The sequence below is a fragment of the Chanodichthys erythropterus genome, chromosome 4 (genome assembly GCF_024489055.1).
Source record: "Chanodichthys erythropterus isolate Z2021 chromosome 4, ASM2448905v1, whole genome shotgun sequence".
NCBI classification, from domain to species: domain Eukaryota; kingdom Metazoa; phylum Chordata; class Actinopteri; order Cypriniformes; family Xenocyprididae; genus Chanodichthys; species Chanodichthys erythropterus.
In genome coordinates, this window is record NC_090224.1 from 33,547,844 (window position 1) to 33,564,706 (window position 16,863).

Below are 16,863 nucleotides of genomic sequence, written 5' to 3' on the forward strand. Positions count from 1 at the left end.
AGTATAACCAAGTTTTTATTATAACTCTTTAAAGCAATTTGATGAAAAACGAAGCCAAGTTCTATTATTGTCATTGGATGACAAGCCATGCTACACAAATTTGCCCTAATTCTAATCTGGACGGTGTAAATGTGAGGTTTGTTGATGGGATTATGGCATGTGCCACATCTGCCACTGGCTTTGGAAAATAGGCAATCTTAAATACCCCTAAAACCCCCTTACCAGCTTAGCGGGGGTAACACATGGTGGTGATGTCATCGAGGCATGACAGCAATAAGTTGTAAGCTAGGTGCAATTGCATCCCAAACCCAGCTCTAAACATATACGACAGCAAGAATCTGAAATTCAGTAGGGGAGGGTAACGGATGATTTACACGTAAGGTGCATGTGATGGGTATTAGGTCTCTGGTATGCTGGGAATCACCTTTCCAGGTTCAAACTCCTAAATTTAGATGCAGATTGACACGGGGGAAATCCCACCATGTGTTCCTCCACCTTTCCAACAAATCCACGATGGGTGTCAGTGGCATACACATCCAAACCCCAAAAGCTTTTACCCGAGTGCTAAATTGACAGTTGCAAAGTGTGTCAGATCCAAATGGCATATGGTCTAAAAATTCCCCAGCTTTGTCAAAAACAACCTAAAAATAACAGCATCACACGTCATTATTGTGCTGTGAATATGTGATGTTGATTTATGTCCTTGCACAACGTACAATAGACTCTAGATTCACTATAAGGAGAGTGTGTGTGTTGTAAATCTGGTATGGAATGGCACGTTAAGAGGATTTTCATGTGCATTATTGAGCACAATTAATGTAGTGAACCCACACACAGTAAAACGAGGCAGTGTTTATGTTTGTTCGGCTTTACACATCAGACAAAAACAGCCTTTGGGGAAATGTGAGGCTGTTCTCACATGATTCATAAAGAAAATACTGTTTTATTTTGTTCTTAAAAATGCAGTTTTATGTTTACTTAAAGTGTTAAAAGGGTTGTTTATACAGTGGCATGAAAAAGTATGTGAACCCCTTGCAGAATCTGTGAAAATTTTAATTATTTTAATAAAATAAGAGGGATAATAAAAAATGCATGTGGTTTTTTGTTTAATACTGTCCTGAGTGAGATATTTTACATAAAAGATGTTTTCATTTAGTTCACAAGACAAAACAATAGCTGAATTTATTATAATAACCCCATTCATAAGTATGTGAACCATTGATTCTCAATACTGCTCCAGAAGGAAACACGATGCATTAAAAGCAGAGGGGTGAAAACTTTTGAATTCAAATATCAAGGTAAATTGTACTTAATTTTTCTGCAAGGAAACATGCAAGTATCTTCTGTTGGTTCCGAAGGGCAGTACTAAATGAAAAACAATGATATTTAAACAAAATAAGAAAAATTGTGACATCTTCATCCTGTTCAAAAGTTTTCACAACCCGACTCTTAATGCATCATGTTTCCTTCTGGAGCATCAGTGAATGTTTGAACCTTTTTTAATAGTTGAGTGTGAGTCCCTCAGTTGTCCTCAGTATGAAAACACAGATCTCAAAATCCTACAGTCACTGCTGGAAAGGGTTCAAATATGCAAAAATGCTTGAAAACTGAAGAATCTGCAGGAGCTGGAGGATTTTTCTGAAGAACAGAGCTCAGTTTAACTGCTCAGGACAAACAAGAGACTCATGAACAACCATCACAAAACATAGTCGTGGATCATCAGGTAACAACACACAGTATTGAGAATCAATGCTTCGCATACTTATGAATGTGGTTATTTTAATAAATTCAGCTATTGTTTTGTCTTGTGAACTAAATGCAAACATCTTTTATGTAAAATATCTTACTCAGGACAGTACTAAACAAAAAATAACATGCATACCGGAGCATACATACAAAAATCTCACTGGATGATTACAATTAAAGGATTAATTCACTTTAAAATGAAAATTACCCCAAGCTTTACCTTCACCCTCAACCATCCTAGGTATATATGTGTCATGATCCCAGTCTTGTGTGAGGACTTTTGTTATTTCCTGTCTTGTTATTTAACAAGTTATAAGTAAAATATCTAGCTTCCGCCAGACTGCCTTCTGTATTCATCTTATGAAGAAAGTATGAAGCCTTTCGCAGTTCAAAACGCTTACTCTACGTCCTACACCTTCCGTATTAACCCCCCGGAGCCATGTGAAGTACTTTTATGATGGATGCACTTTCTTGAGCTTTATACTCATTGGTCCCATTCACTTCCATTATAAAGCTTAGATGCATCAGGATATTTATTGATGTAACTCAGATTGTGTTCATCAGAATGAAGAAAGTCATATACACCTAGGATGGCTTGAGGGAGAATAAATCTTGGGGTAATATTCATTTTAAAGTGAACTAATCCTTTAATGGCAAAAAGAATGTTTGGAAATGTAAACTGATATTTCCTATTGACACACTACAACAAAAGACAAAGAATGTCTGTTGGGGAGCATCATAATAAAGTGTTAGCAGATATTAAGCAGACAGTCTACTAATAATCTAATCACTGGTAGCTGACATGGAGTTGCAAAGTTACTTAGTAGAATGACTAAAGTGGATCATCGAAATAATAAAGTGTTACCAATGTCTGTTTTATTACACTATAGCTGCAGAATGCTATAAATGCATACACATACGCACATGTGGAGATCCCCAGCTGAGGCCTGTTAGCATTAATGAGCCCCACCAGTTATTCAGCAATCATTGTAATTACGGCCTTCCATTACAAGTCATTACAGATTTGCCTTCCAAGTGTGTGTGTGTTTGTGTGTGAATGTGCATGTACGAGTATCTATTGTGTATTCTGAGAACTGAGCTGCATCTTCTAATGTACCCATTTATTAATGGCACCAAATAAAAGCATAATAACATATTTTATGGAACTACTTTAGAAAAACACATAGTTCCTCATCGTGTTCTTTTCTCAACCTAAAGTATGTTTGTGATTAGCATTCTTGTTTTTTTATTTCTCAAAGCTCCTCCACCCTTTTGGCCCATCATAGGGGTTCATGACCCTGACGTCTTTTTGAAATACAGTGGGGTCCAAAAATCTGAGAGCACACTGACAAAATGGGATTCTTTGAATATTAGAATCAAATTCTAATGTCAGGCTCCTCTTATACACCAGGCGCAATGCGACACAAGTGTTTTTTGTTAGTTTCAGCCCAACGCAGTTATCATTTTCATGTCCAGCGCCACGTTGTTTAAATAGCAAATGTACTCATGGCCATCTGTTCGCCCATGGGCGTGCTGGTCTGAAAACGAGGTGTGTTCAGGTGCATTGTTGGCGTGTTGCTATTTGGAGGCAACTGTAAACGACTGCGCCATTGACCAACTGAAACCTGGTCTAAAGTCAATGGCGCAGTATTTTTTTTTTTGGTTATTTAAAGGGTGCGTTAGTAATATGCACCTATAGGAGGGTGCACAACACTTGTACACTCGGCTTATTACACACACAGCGCAAAAACATGCCAAATATTAATAATAACAGGATTATTATTGTGTGCATAAAGATAAAAATGCCTACATGTCATAATGGATAGTCACTGCATGTATCAGAATGATCTATTTGCAGTAATGATGAATGAAATTGGCTAATTATTTGACCAATCATGGCGAAACACATATGTATTTAAACTTACTCATCAGGTTGAGAGTGTCTACAATCCGCCATGTAAATAGCGAATCCACCATTACGCAAGCGCACCTGGCTTTTAAAGGGAATGGGAGATGAGATTTATTGATGGGAGATTGGTTTATTGCATGTTACACCCAAAACACACCCATTACTCATTAAGAGAATAGGGACAACCCTTTTGGACCATGCACCTGGCACGATGACCATTTTTTCCGACGTTAAACTAGCAAAAGTGGATTCAGACATGCCTTAACTGCACCTGCGCCATGTGTTTCAGACCATGTCCTTAGATCTTTAAAATAAGGCCCTTAATCTGCAAATAAGCAAAGTTTTAGGATTTTAAAGGGATACTCCACAGTTTTTTCATATTAAACTAGGTTATTCCCTTAACTAAGACGAGTTGATACATATCTCTCTCATCTCAGTGCGTGCACTAAATCGCTCGCGGCGAAACTTTGTTAGCACTTAGCTTAGCCCAGTTCATTCAATAGGGGCCAAGCAGAGAAGCTACCAAACACCTCCACGTTTTCCCCATTTAAATACAGTTACTCGAGTAGTGTAACTCGACCTAGGACGGTGACACAAAACAAAACGTTGCGCTTTTCTAAGCGTGTAAAATGGATAACTATATTTATATCGGGAGCACTTTGACTTGGCGCAGTAATCCTCCTCCCATCCTGCCGCTCCCTCTCCTCCTCTCTCTCATTTCCGTCAATAGAACCAACGAGACTTTTACAGGAGAGGGAGCGGGGGCCGGTGAGAGGACTTTTCACGAGTGAAGATATTACTGCGCCAAGTCAAAGTGCTCCCGAGCACTTGCTATGGTATTCCGCCATACAATATAGTTATCCATTTTACACGCTTAGAAAAGCGCAACGTTTTGTTTTGTGTCACCGTCCTAGGTCGAGTTACACTACTCGAGTAACTGTATTTAAATAGGGAAAACATGGAGGTGTTTGGTAGCTTCTCTGCTTGGCCCCTATTGAATGAACTGGGCTAAGCTAAGTGCTAATAAAGTTTCGCCGCGAGACAATGCGATTTAGTGCACGCACTGAGACGAGAGAGGTATGTATCAACTCGTCTTAGTTAAAGGAATAACCTAGTTTAATATGAAAACACGGTGGAGTATCCCTTTAACAATTTAAAGTACCATGCTACAGTTCAAAAGATTCATCAAGGATGCATTAAATTGATCAAAAGGGACATAAAAGGGACTTTTACATTGTTACAAACAATTTATATTTCAAATTAATACTGTTCATTTGAACTTTTTATTCATCAAAGAATTCTGCAAAAGTTACAAAAATATTAAGCAGCACAACTGTTTTCAACACTGATAATATTAAGAAATATTTCTTGAGCAGCAAATCAGCATAGAAAGATTTCTGAAAGATCATGTGACTGTTACATGTGCCCTGGGTCTGTGTTCATCAACTTGGCCATATGGACTCCATTTCCCACAATTCCCCATCTAAGAGCCAATCATGCTCTCACACCTGTTTCCCCTCAGTGACCCTTTATAAGCTGCCCTCACACACACACTCATGGCCGAGTATTGTTTAGCCTTGTATCCGACCTTGTCTCAGTGTTCCTTGCCTAGCCTGTGTTTTGACCCTGACCCGATCCCTTGTTTATGGTTGTTTGCTGCCTGCCTTGACCTTTGCATGTGTATTGGACTACTCTTTTGCCTTGCCTTCCTGTTTCTGTTTGCTGGTGTTTGACCTACTGCCTGTACGACTACGCTCTTATAATTAAAGCCTGCACGTGGATCTCCAACTCTGTTGTCCCGTCCCCTCCATTACAGTGACACTGAAGACTGGAGTAATGATGCTGAAAATTCAACTTTGCATCACAAGAATAAATTACATTTCAAAATATATTAAAATAGAAAACAGTTAGTTTAAATTGCAATAATATTTCACAATATTTGTGTTTTTACAGTATTTTGATCAAATAAATGCAGCCTTGGTAAGCAGAAAACTAACACTTTTTAAAAACTTTTTTTTTTTTTTTTATCTTACCGACAGTAGTGTGTTTGAACAGTAGTATTTATCAGAATAAATCAAATTTGATTTATTAAAACTTAAAAATAAAATACAATAAATTAGAAAAATGTGAAATAGAAGCATATTCATTTGTGGTCTCAGATTTTTTGTACTTTATATGTATACATCATAGTCTCATAATCTCTGTTCTTTCATTCTTCCTTCTGAAATGCTGGCATTGTTGGGAACTCTGCAGGAATGGTGGGAAAGGTTTTTGGCATGGTAAGCCAGAAAACTCATTCTTGGCCTGCACATATAACAACGTCCAATCAAACAAAGATTTTAAAAATAGAAGCTGAAAAGATATACATTTGCCAACAATCACGATAGACATTTAGCCTTGTGCAAAGTTTTCCTTGTTTTATCTTTTTTGTCTGGTTGCCAAATTGCCAAGAACATATGCGTATGTATGTGTGTGCGCGCGCTGTGAGCCCTAAATCACTCGAAACCTTGACCTTCAACTTTAAGTGTGAGACTGGTTGTGGGCAAAAAATATGATGCGTTGGTTTGTGTCGTGATGGAGTGAGACTTCAGATAAAACCTTCCCCAGACACTGTGAGTCATGTGTGTTTCCGATGGGAAAAGAGAATTGGAAAGGGAAAGACGCTTTGTTTGCCTAAAAAAATGACTAGAAGTTGTACAAATAAGCAGTTCAATCTAAATAAACACTAAAGTGGGTTTCATGGTCAACTCCCTGAATTTCAATGGTCTACATATTGCCTTCAGTAGATGTTGCCCGTGGGACCTCATTCAAGGTAAAGAGCGAATATCTTACACACATATACACAGGTTGCTCTGCTATAATTGCACTAACCTTCCTATAAAAATATACACTTAAATGCATTCGAATCTAAAAAATCTGTAGCAATTAAAGCACATGTCGAACTTAAAAACACACTAGGTGACCCCTGCTAAGTCATTTTCTATGATTCAGTGATTTATAACATTGGTTATGGTGGTAGCTGAACTAAGTGAGTGTTTAAGTTAAAGTTTACTGGAGGGAATCAAGAATCCAAGTCACAACAATATGTTCTGTTAATGCCAAATCTGAAAATGCGAACCACAAAAAAAAATTGTATTTTACTGTAAAGTTGTGTTATAATCAGTGTTGCTGATAAACTAACTAAAAGTAATGCTACTTAAAGCTACAATATAAGCACGGATTCTTCGCTTGGCAGCTGCTGTGAGACACTTGTGTCACACTGCAGTAAGCTAAATCGATATTAGAATGTCATATTAATAAATGCAGTGTGGCTTGTGTTGATAAATAGCATGCAATTAATTTTAAAACTTATTGTATGATGGAGAAAATGCTGTATTAGCTACTTGACAAAAAAGTGTTTTTCTCATGGTAAAGGCATGGTACTCTCGGAAAATCAAGAAAACTTGATTTAAACAATAAGACTAAATGTGTTGAGCTATATAACAATACTTAATTTTCTGTCTATTGTTTTCTTGTCCAATAAAACATGTAATATATTAAAGCGTCTTTGGTGTTTTCATGGTTTCTACAAAATAAAACCAGAAACCGAGGGTAACACGAATATGATGCCATTGACAGGTGACTACCGGACACGTCCCTTATCTTCGGTTAAAATTGCGATTTTCTCATGATTTACAAATAGTTGGAAACATTTGGGATATTGTAAGTACTCAACTGAACAAAATATATGGCCTAGTGGTTTTTGGATATTTTACTGCAAAAATGTTACATATTGTGCCTTTAGCATTTTTCAGTGTTACAACAGTAGTTATTTTCAAAACAAGTAAACAACTAAAATAACATTAGCCTGTTCCAACAAGTGGCAGTGTAGCATGACATTTTTAATTAATACCTAGTTAAATGTGTCAAAATGCTCCAGAAACGTTGTAAAAACATCATTAAAATAGTCACTGTGACTGCTCTGGTTCAAACTTAATATTGTGAAGTGACGAGAATACTTTTTGTGTGCAAGAACAGAACAAAAATAATGACTTTATTCAACAAATTCATCTCTCCCGTCAGTCTCGTACGGAGTTGACGTAGTGATCTGGCACACATGCGTCGTGCTGCTCATGTGAACAGCGTTGGCCAATACTGAGCCGATGTTCGGACATAAACACGGAAGTGATGCAGCGTAAACAGCGTAGGAATTTGTTGAATAAAGTTGTTATTTTTTTTTTGTTTTGCACACAAAAGGTATTCTTTTCACTTCGTAACATCAAGGTTGAACCACTGTAGTTATATTGACTATTTTAACCATGTCTTTGTGGTCATTTCATTGCTTTCTATTGAAGATAAAAATAAAAAAAACCTCTTGGATTTCATCAAAAATATCTTAATTTGTGTTCTGAAGATGAATGAAGGTCTTAAGGGTTTGAAAAGACATGAGGGTGAGTAATTTAAATTTAATTTTTAGGTGAACTATCCCTTTAAGTTTGTAATATGTGGAACTGACATTTCTAGATCGTGTTCTCAGTCTCATGTAAAAATAATAGAAATGTTCAGCTGTTAAACCCTTTCCTCTGTGTTTTCCTGAATAATCTCGCAAAAGAATTCCTCACGACTGGAAACACCACACCCTCTCTTATTCTCTCTCTTTGTGAATTTTGTGAGTTTCTTTTATCACCGTTTGCTTTATGACCTTGAATATAATTGATTGCTCCCTGTGAGTCTGCCCAAAATCACTCTGAGGACATAAACAACTAATAAAGTAAAACATGTGCATGCCTCTCCTCATGCTAAAACCACACCAAACACTGCCATGTCATGTGACTTGATGGACACCGGCCAGGGAACGACACAAACACTCACACGTGCGCATGCCTGCAACACACAAACACTGCAGATGTGTGCAAATAAAAACACTTGTGAGTACTCAAGAGCAGAACCAAATGTTCTGTCTCAACCTCCTCATTCTCATGCTTTTTCCAGCCATCTCTCTTTCTTAAGCGCACATACACACACACACGCACAGTGCCAGGAGGACCATGCTGTTTTCATTAGTACCCTGTGTGTTTTATTGCCCAAAGCGCTCTGCTGTGGTCAGGAACCTGATCCAAGCCCCAAACAGAAACCATAGCAACCCATTTTTGTGGGAATTCTTTTTGCATGCCCCCTGTACACACACACACACACACTACTACACAGCACAAGGACTCATGTGAAGTGACTTCATATATTTTCTCTGACCTTAAAAACGTATTGTCGGGCAAACGGCCACAATGACGAACTAGTTTTAGGTGCCCGAATACAGAACACACAAACTCATTCTTACATCATCCATTTTCATATGAAAACCCAATTGCGCTGATTGAAACGTGACCCTGGAAATACATTTGTCCCCTATTACTAGAGTTCAGTGATACTGTTGCTATGAATGATCAAGTGTTTCTCAGCCACCTCTGCTTGAACATAACCAATAGAATGTTGCTTTAGTTGCTGCCATATTCAAAATAGCGTCATGAGGCTTCTCAACAAATCAGTCCATCAGCTCTGACTTTACATGTTGTTTGTCTGACCTTGAGCCAGTGGGAAGATGGAGAATTTTGGTTGCAGGTTAAAAATTCTAATTTATTGTTTTAATTAAACCTTTTAAGTTGCAAATATTTTGTTGAGTTCTGATAATGATGTTGATCATTACATCAACTTAATATCGTTTGTAATTTAAACTCAAATTTATGCGTTAATTTCCTGTTTTTAAAAAATTAAGTTGTAGTAACATCATTAAATTGTCTTGATAACTTTGGAAATCAGGCAGTGGATTTCTAATTTGTAACATGCTTTGCACAGGACTGGATTAAGAGTAATTAATTAAGAGTTAATGTATTAGTTTTTAGTGAAGTGAAAGACCTGTTAGTGTTTAATGCTGTTATGTTTGACATTTAAAAGAGTTTCTGAAGTTTTTGTGGTTACCATTGTGCTGAAGAGTAGATAAATGAAGGTAAACACTATCGACTCCATAAGCAATGACTGCGCTAATGCCAGTGACAAGTAATGTCTTCATTAAAGGTGCCCTAGAATCAGAATTTGAATTTATCTCGGCATAGTTGAATAACAAGTTCAGTACATGGAAAAGACATACAGTGAGTTTCAAACTCCATTGTTTCCTCCTTCTTATGTAAATCTCATTTGTTTAAAAGACTTCCGGAAAACACTCGGATCTCAACATAACACCTACGTGTTACGTAACAGTCGGGATCATTAATATGTATGACCCCAATATTTGCATAATGCCAGCCCATTCTACGCATTAGACAAGGAAAGGCAGTATTACCACAGACCATATCCTCAAACTCACACAGAATCAAACGTAACCATCTAAATAAATACTTTACTCACATAATTCGAAGCATGCATACAGCATGCATGATGACATCTTGTAAAGATCCATTTGAGGGTTATATTAGCTGTGTGAACTTTGTAAATGCACTGTAATAGAGTCGAGAGCTCGTGGGGCAGAGGGAACGTATCTCTTAAAGGGGCCGTGCTGAAAAAATCAGTGCATATTTAATGATGCCCCAAAATAGGCAGTTAAAAAAATTAATAAAACAAAAAATCTATGGGGTATTTTGAGCTGAAACTTCACAGACACATTCAGGGGACACCTAGGACTTATATTACATCTTGTAAAAAAAAACAATCTAGGGCACCTTTAAATATACATGTTAAATAAGTTATGTTAGCATATGCTATGATAGCTGTTGATTTGAACTCATGTTTCATTACCCTTCAAATTGCGCAAAAAAGTTTTTATACTCACATGAGGTGGTTTTTCAGGCAATCTGAAGAAGGAATATTTCGCAAAACTGCAATGGAAACAGTTTTTTTGCATTTACAGGTCACCTCATGTACAGTCACATCCTCATTCTTTAAAGATAGCTCGGTATTTTTGTACAGAAGAAGAGAGGGGTGTGCTTTTCTTTTCTTATTTATGCATCTCTGTCCTCGCGCCTCAGCTTCACCCCATAGATGCAACGGGAGGATACAAAAAATGAAAACGAGGATGGGGTAATCAAAGGAATTCTTATTTGTATATTGGAATCTCTCAAGCATCAGTATAAAGCGTCATCAGCTGCGCTCGAGCCTCGAGGGATCAAATTACATGTCAAACTTGAAGTTTGACATCTAATACTAATAGTATTAATCTATTAACAATTAATAATTAACATACTAGAAACTAATAGTATTAGTTGTCTATGCACCTGTGCATCCTCGCTCATAGCTCCTCAGGAAACTTTCTCACTCCTTGTTCCTCACCTCCTCGTGGTGCATTAATAGAATTGAAATTGCATAGAATTAGAATTAGAAAAAAAAAAATTGGTTTCCAGATCAGAGGATGGAGGAGCGAAGAAATGAAGCATCCATTGGAGTATTGAAAAGCACCCAGGGAAGCATAAATGAGGGAAAAGGGCTTCCAGAAGTCGTGACAAATATTACGCTCCAAATAAAGCTCTCAGAAAGAAGTATCTTTTAGAAAATGACTTATTGCGAGAGTTTTAGTCACATAACATCGGTTAATGGAAAAGCTGTCATTTCGCAATAGTTTTGTAATGGAAATGAGGCTTTAGATAAGATTAATTGGTTCCAGGGCTGCAACTCTGGTAGTTGGAGTGACTTATTTTTTTTGAGTAATCAACTTAAAAATTTGTGTTTATGCTACAAATGATTAAGTTCCTCTAACTCAATGTAGCTTGAACGTAAATTCACTCAAAGTTGTCATAACTCAAAATAATTGATGCAAACTGTTACGTTAATTTTTTGTTGTTATTGTTGAGCCAACACATTATTTATTTGAGTGTAATACTATATAAATAATACTAAAATAACACTGGCATTGAACAAGGAGACATAAATGCTTGGTTGATGCACTTTAAGCATACTGTGTTGTTGTACATACTTAAAAGTGTAACTTTTACACGTACAAAAATGAAAACATTTTAAGAAATATTATTAAAACTGCTCACTCACATGAGATAAGGACTATAGACATCAGTTTTTGAGAAAAATATGCTTTATTCTTTGTTTGCCACCATGTTGATATCACATGACCAGCTGTGTCTTACACAATACATCACAATACAGATGAAAAGATCACCACTTCTGCTTCATTGCAACTTTTAAGTTGTGTTTTTGCATTACTGTGGCAGGTAGCTAGTTATAAACATGTAGACATTTTAACTAATTCATTCTCTTGCAGAAAAATAGCTCAACTTTATGTTAATGTAGTTCCGTGGATTATGTTTTGGGCCTAAAACTTTCCACATTTAAAACATGGCGTGGTAGTATTGTCTGTTTGGCTGTGATTTATATATTTGCCTTTTTATATCAGATTATATACTGTTGCGCTTGCCAGTTTATTAATTCATTTCACTTATTGTATTGAATCAGCCCTAAAGTGCCTCCAATCACTCTTTGTGCGGAACCAGTGGTGTTTTTCATTAAATATCCGCCTGATTTTCTCTGTGCAGAAAATCTAGCCGTGATATATAATGAAGGGTGCATAATGAAGATCCTTTCCAGGCACTCTCGTCTCTCTCTGGAGCAGGACGTCTTTCTCTGCGCTAATGTTCCCGTTTGAAGTCTGTATTTAATGGCAGGGGTCTCTTTGTCATGATTATAGATGTGTGCCATTTGCGTTCTGCCTGAGAAATGGGTTGTGGTGGTGTGTGACGTATATGTGTGTGTGCGGTCAGGGTAAGAAAGATTTTTTAATTCGTCATGACTACTTTCATTACTCAGGTTATATCCAATGGGCGGCTGATTTATTTTGGAAAAGTAATAAGCTTGAGACAGTAACAGCCAAAGAACCTTAGACAGTTGTGTGTGTGTGTTTCGTCAACACAACCACACAGTTACACACAAAACACTATCATGATTTATGGTTTCTCTACAGCTCCACAACTCTCTACTGTACCTGGAAAAGTAAAACATCTCACATGATCAACCATATTACTCACCGTGATCAATCTATCTCACTGTAGGTCTGATCATTTTCATGTTTTTGCATGGAACTTTGTGTAGAATTTTCCAGAACACTTCAATTATGGGCGAAGCTCTAGTCTTAAAGGGGCAGTTCATCCAAAAATGACAATTCTGTGATCCTTTACTCACACTCATGTCGTCCCAAACCTGCATGAATGGCTTTCTTCTGTGGAAAACAAAATCAGAAATAATGAAGAATGTACTGGCCTATTTGTTCCATATAATAAGTTAATCGTGATCCAGGCTGTCAAGCTGTGACTCTGTGTGTGTGTGTACTATTCCTAAAAGTCCAGATAGGGTGTATCCAAAAGATCACATGGCACATGAAAGAGTGAAACGGCATGAGAGGGAGGGTAATGAGACATGTGGGGTGTTGTAAAGGTAGAGAGAGTAATGGAAGAAGAGGAGGGGAATTGAGGGTCTGTCGTAAAGAGCTCTTTGTTTTGAAGATCTGGAGACACCTGGCAAAGGCTGAGAGATTTTTAAAAACTCAAATTCATTAATAATAATTCATCTACAGGTGCACAGACCACATACCTGTGCCAGAAATTACCCTGTTCTCTATATTAAGGGGGATTTACCCCCTTGACATGGATTTTCTGGGGCATTTCTTACCTTTATGAAAGCATATTGTTTCTAACACACACAGCATGTTGTCTCTTTATGACAAATACTGAATTGTTATGGTGGTGACTAAACTCGAAAGTTTGGGATCGGTAAGATTTTATGTTTTTGAAAGATGTCTCTTATGCTCACCAAGGCTGCATTTATTTAACTGCATTTTACTTCTCAGTGATGGTATATAGTCTAGATTAGATTACTATAGAGAAATAATTCCCTTCAGGGACATTTTGTGATATTTTTTCCATAATCCCTGGCTAAAGCTTGACCCTGCCACACATTACACAGGTCATAGGTCAACATTTAAAGCATAGGTGAAAATTCTGTCATTAAAATCCACATGAACCAGAAGTTGTGACCATTTTACTTCAGTATTCAGGCATATTTTCGGAGTGAAACGGAAAAAATAGAGGGTGTGGCTTGTTTTTTTCCCCAATAGGAATTGATTGGATTTGGAAAATATAGGCAGACTCAGTTGGAGCGGATGTTCTACCAAAGATGTCAAACTGACGTCATCAGATAAGGAAGGTCATTCCAGAGTGGAAGTACATTTTCAGATTTTGATAAAGATTGTGGATTAACTTGCACGGATAAATTGTTTGCCACATAAGCTGATGTACCACAACTAGTAATGTGCGCTTACAAAGTAAATCGGGTCAGTTTTGATTTCATGCCGATTCACCAATATGTTGTTACGGTGTAATTTTCTCTCTTCCATATATGCTCAACTCAAACTGACTACTTATATGGTGCTTTTGTGCTTACTTCTTTTTAATAACAAAACAAATACCGTACGTTCACACCGACGCCGGCGAGAGCGTCAAAATTCGTCTTAGCTGCCCTGCCAACAACGCTGTACTGTGTGTTCAAATCGCCACCGGCAGGAGGGTCAAAGTAAATGACAAGTTGTGGCAACCAATCGGAATCAGAAGCGAGGATCTCTACGTACAGTAGAGGGCGCAGTTCAGCACTCTTCAATAATAAAAACAAAAAAATAAACTCAAATGTGATGTTCATCTAAAGTCATTTTTGCTTTTTACTTTTTACTATGGTTGAATTGGATCATCGAAGGTCAGCAACAGACACTGGTTAATAAATTAAGATTAAATACATAAAGTATATCTGTGTTATTTAACATTTAATTAGTGCAGGTTTGAGGAATATTCTGCATTTCACTGTTTTTATTCATTCACAGGAGATCTGTCAGTAAATAAATGGGAAAACAAAGTATCTTGCATTACTTATTTGAAAAAAGTAAGTCAGATATTTTGTTGTAGATTTAAAAGTATTGCGTTACTTTACTAGTTACTTGGGGAAAGTAATCTGATTACGTTACTCACTTTACGTGTAATGCGTCACCCCCAACACTGCTGGTCACCATATGCTTTCAGTGTACATTTTCAGTGAGAACATTCTTCAAAAATTCTTATATGATCTACTGAAGAAAGAAAGTCATTCAGGTTTGTAACGACATGACAGAATTTTCATTTTTGGGTGAACTGATTCTTTAATATCAAATTGGTTAACCAATGTAGTTACAAAACACCCATTAATACTATATAAACAGCACATTTTCCGTATCCTTTCTTGTGTTCATTCTGTCTGTGACACTCATCAGAAATGGTGAACCATCAAAGACTGTAACAGTGACCTAATTTCACTGCATGTCCAAACCTCTCAGCATGGATCATGACCAGCATTACTGTAGGACAGAGCTCAACTGCAGACTTTAGTACAGTATAGAGCTACAGAAAACCCTAAAAACCTTTCTCATGAAGCAACTTCAGCAGAGTTTCCCCAGAAAGAAAAGGCTATAAAAACCACAAACCCGGGATGAAGAAACCATATGGCTAATGAAATGAAATTCCTCTTGACAACAGATGGAGTGATTTGTTACAGTAATTTTGGTGGAATTGAAACTCATAAGCATAAAGAAATATGACATGTGGGAGAGAACTTGCATATACGTCGCAAACGAGCATCACAATTTACCCAAATAACAGCCACTCCATCCCAGTAATTCTTCAAACCCAAGCCATGGCCTGTTATTTCTCCCCAGGTCAAACTCATAAGAGCCACAAGCGATATAACGGATAGGAGTGAAAGAAAATGATCAAGGCCACCAAACATAATCACATTAGCACAAAGATGACAGCCTGAGGCCTTTTCACCGCACTGATCTGGAAACTACCAAACCTGATGACTCCCAAAATTGTTTTAGCCTTTTTTGAGTATGTGAATATGACAAATAAAATAAATGATTTTTACTTTCTGATACTGTTATGAATGTAGTTACTAAATCTACTCCTCTTTCTGCATGCATTAACAGCCATTGCCATGATGATCAGTGTGATTTTGTTTTTCTGTCGACTGTGCACTAACCAACAATCACCTTTTCGAGTGCTTGTTACCAACTCCCACAATTGTGATTACTGGTTAAAAGCACCTTTCGTGGTATAAATTACTGGCCATTTGGCTGGTAATGTTGTTAGGAAGTGCAACATAATGCATGGTTTAAATTGCAAGAACGATATCTGACCCTCAGTGTTTTTAAGTGACGTGAGCGAATCAAATCGAAGACATACAAGTGCTCTGCTAAAGTGACTGTCTAATAACAGCGCAAGCGTTTCTGAACGTGAAGATTTTGTCTGCTCCTAAAGTAGATTTAGATACTAGAGCATACATCAGAAGCAGTGTTATTTATATACTATTATAGCATTTATTGATATTTAGCTTTTAATTTTAGTTAAAGTTTTAATCATTTAATTGTACACTTTTGTCATTTTTATTACAAGTGGTATTTTTTCTCTCTCCAAAACTGCATATTGCTACTATTACTCACATTAAACCTCTAAAACATGTGCATAATGGCCTTATAATAAAGTTCCATGACCAAAAAACAACAAATATTTTAGAAATCTATAGTTTATAAAATGTTGCTTTCTTAAAGTTTTAAATAAAAGTCTTACTTTTATTCCATTTTCAAGGACAATTTCAGTTTTATCACTCTAAAAATGTCATGTGGGGTAACAAAAGTAAAAAATAAAAATACACATTTTTCTTACACCTTGACTGTACACATCTTAATTATTATTTTTACTAATTAAATAAATTGACCAATTAGGTCAGATATGTACTTACATCAATAAATAAGTGCAATACTTATTGTGTTTATGTTGTATTGCAAAACACTGCTATTGAGGTGGGATACGGGTAAGGTTAGGGACAGGTTTGGTGGTATGGACAGGTTTAAGGGTGGTTTAAGGGGTAAGGGAAGGGTCAACAGTGTAATTATAGTGTAATTACAGAAATTAATTACATATGTAATTATATGCAGGTATTAAAATTGTAAAAATATGTATGTACACAATATGTGCACCGTATCAAATTATTAATTTAAATGGTGCACTTAAATTTACAGTCCTGTTCCCCATGTACATAATATGTACTTATTAGAGTAATTGTAATAACTGAGTAATAACTAGTTACTAAGCCTGAACCTACGCCTAAACCTAACCTTAACCTTTGTAGTTACCTTATATTCCCAGTACTTTCAAAGGTAAGCA